This window comes from Morone saxatilis, unplaced genomic scaffold (genome assembly GCF_004916995.1).
Source record: "Morone saxatilis isolate NCDOM2014 unplaced genomic scaffold, NCSU_SB_2.0 Contig2, whole genome shotgun sequence".
Classification (NCBI taxonomy): domain Eukaryota; kingdom Metazoa; phylum Chordata; class Actinopteri; family Moronidae; genus Morone; species Morone saxatilis.
Genome location: NW_023339762.1, coordinates 16605986 through 16608954, shown reverse-complemented (window position 1 = coordinate 16608954; position 2969 = coordinate 16605986).

Below are 2969 nucleotides of genomic sequence, written 5' to 3'. Positions count from 1 at the left end.
CATGAGGTCTACCCGAGGATCTTCGTCGGCAACGCGTGAGTCATTGTTGGGATCATTTGATTTAAAGGGCTATTTAAATGCATTGTGTCTGTTTACAATCATATGATCCTGCATGTGCTCTAGAACAATCTGGAAGTTTTCTAGAAAATGAATGCCTTGGCTCACAGGTAGGTCATTAGGAACTGCTGTGCTATTATTAGCCTCTGTATTTGTTATGGGGAGTGTGTTTAATTCAGGTTATATGTACATTAAAAAAATATTTTATTTCCCTGTCTGCGAGAGACTGCTTAGTGCACAGAGGCATGCAGGCATCCACAGCTGTAGAGTTATATCAGACAGAAGAGGGATGTAACAGAAAGGCAAAATGGAGCAGAGACAGAAGCAGGCAGAGCTGGCAGGGGAGGAAGATTTGAAAATAGGTTGTGTGCTGGACCTGTGGGTCCCCTGTTGAATGGAAATATCCAGAGCGCTCTACATTTCAGTCTCTGCAATTAACATTACTGACCTCTCTGCTAACATTAGGTGAGTGGCACACACACTCACACCCATTCAGGCCTCTGAAGAATCCATTTACTGTAACACAAGAGGTTGCTTTGTATGAATTGTTCTTTCTTTAACATATATATTTAAACTAAACTGCATATTAACTGGAGTGTGTCTTAGTGATGAAATTCAGCATGTCAACTTATCTCAATATATAGACATTGAAACACAACACAAAGCATGCAACTGGAGTTTGAAACCATTTTCCATCTTGGAAGCAGACCATTAGAAGTTGCATTATGATACGTTTTTAGCCCTTACTAGCAGGGATAGACTGCATTTTTATTGAAAAAAAAAACATTGCTATTTTTTAACATACTAACCGTTTAATGATTGCTATATTGTTGAACAGCTGGTAAAGGTGGAGCTGGGGAAATTAATCTGTAATAATATATCATCATTTATTAGATTGATTGTGTGTTAATAATATTAATTTGTTATTAAATTAATGTAATTGAGTAAAAAGTACAATTTGATACATTTGCCTCCAAAATGTAGTGGAGTGGAAGTGTAAAATAGCATATAATTGAAATTCTCAAGTCTCTCAAAATCATACTTTATTATTATTATGATTATTATTATTATTATACAGTGCGAAACTAAATGTGCTTGTTAAGTTAATGTATTTGGAAGTGCACTGTTTACTACTCATCACATGTTAAAATAATAGTTCAGAAAATGCACTTGACAGATAATGCACACTAAATCCCCAGCAGGCCTGGCACTGCAACTCAAAATATAACAAAAAGTGGTGCGACACATTACGAAACAGTATGAGACATTATATCTGTGTAACTGGAGAATAAAACATACATTAGAAATAGAAGAATATAAAAAAATATACAGGGTTTCTGCAAGTTTTAACATGTTACATTTAAGACTTTTTAAGACGATTATTATTGGACCTATTTTATGGCCATACTAGCAAAAAAAGGGACATGGAGGAAAATTGGTAGAGGGTCTATCTCAGTTCTTTACAAAAACACATATAAAGGCAAGACTTAATACAAGTAATGTTGTAATATTCATTTAAAGATTATTGGATTTTAGACTTGTTTAGACCCCACAGACAGAATATAGTATTGTTAGTTGTGTTGTAGTAACACTGGAATTATTTCTAAGATGTTACCAACACTGACCCACCGGGTTAACTGAGTTATTATAAGTAGAAACTTGTTCACTGATTTTTCTCCACAGTATATCAGTCGATCACAGCTCTCCAACATGTCCTGACGTACAATAGTTTAAACTGGGAAGAGTATATTCCAGGCTCACAAGCAAATGTGTGTTCTAAATTTTAAATTTAACTTAACATAGAAACTCTTTTTCGTTCCAGCACAGTAAGTCACAGCAGTGTATTTCAGGACAGAAAACCTCTCTAGTGCTTCCTTTATTCTGCCTGCCATCCTGAAGGACTCCTAATGGACAGAGCAGAAACCCTGGTCTTCTATTGGAGCAAATCTAGGCTGTGCACACAAATGCATCGACATAGCCTCTGTGAAGCCTTGCGAAGAAAACATGCACCCATGCATCGTTCTCTCTGAGTGGGTGTTTTTTTGTTTTGATGTAGCTGTCCTGGTTCCCCTGTGTAGTCTGGGAGCCTGGCAGACTTTTTTTTTTGTGGAGGCGTGACGTTCAGTTTTCAGCACTGTGCATCGGCTCTATTTTTAGCTCTCTACATCTAAAAGGCAGGAGGTGCCAAGTGGTACAGCAGTCCCAGACATTCACAGTGAGCAGCAGCAGATCTCACAGCGCTGCAGTTAAAGACTGTATATCAAGATTTTAAATGTTAAGATATATTAAGATTATTTATCTCATCAAAGGTGAATGAATAAGCAAATTATCCTGTCCTGCTCTCCTGTAAAACAGTTGGTTTTTGGGTTTGTGATCTAATTAAGCATTAGGCTCAGCTTTTAACATGCAGCATGAAGGGCCAATCCCATTCACAATAGACAAACAACAGAATTTAGCACCAGATCCAGGAAGCACCTCAGTTGCTATAGGGCTGTCAGGCTGAGGGCCCCGAATGTTTTCTCCAAAGCCCAGAATCTTTTGAGATTTGAGGAGTGTGGAGGAGAGAAGAAAGAGAGGAGTGAAAGAGAAAGGATGAAGGACACAGTAGGGAATGAGATGTGAAAGCAGGTGAAGAGGAAGAGATGCAAATATGTTGAAGAACAGGGAGTAAAGGAGAGCAGAGGTGCAAGGTGTAATAGAATAAGCAATGAATTTAATCTTTTGCATTTTAAAAGGTCCAGTGTGGAGGATTTAGAGGCATCCAGCGGTGTAGTTGCAGGCTGTAACTCTTTCGCTTCACCCTGTCTTTCAAAGCAAGAAGGAGAAACTACAGTGGTCGCAAAACGTGAGCTTTAAGTTTATCAGAAACCTTAATACTTTTTTGTTTTATATTGTCGGGGAAATTCTTCCAT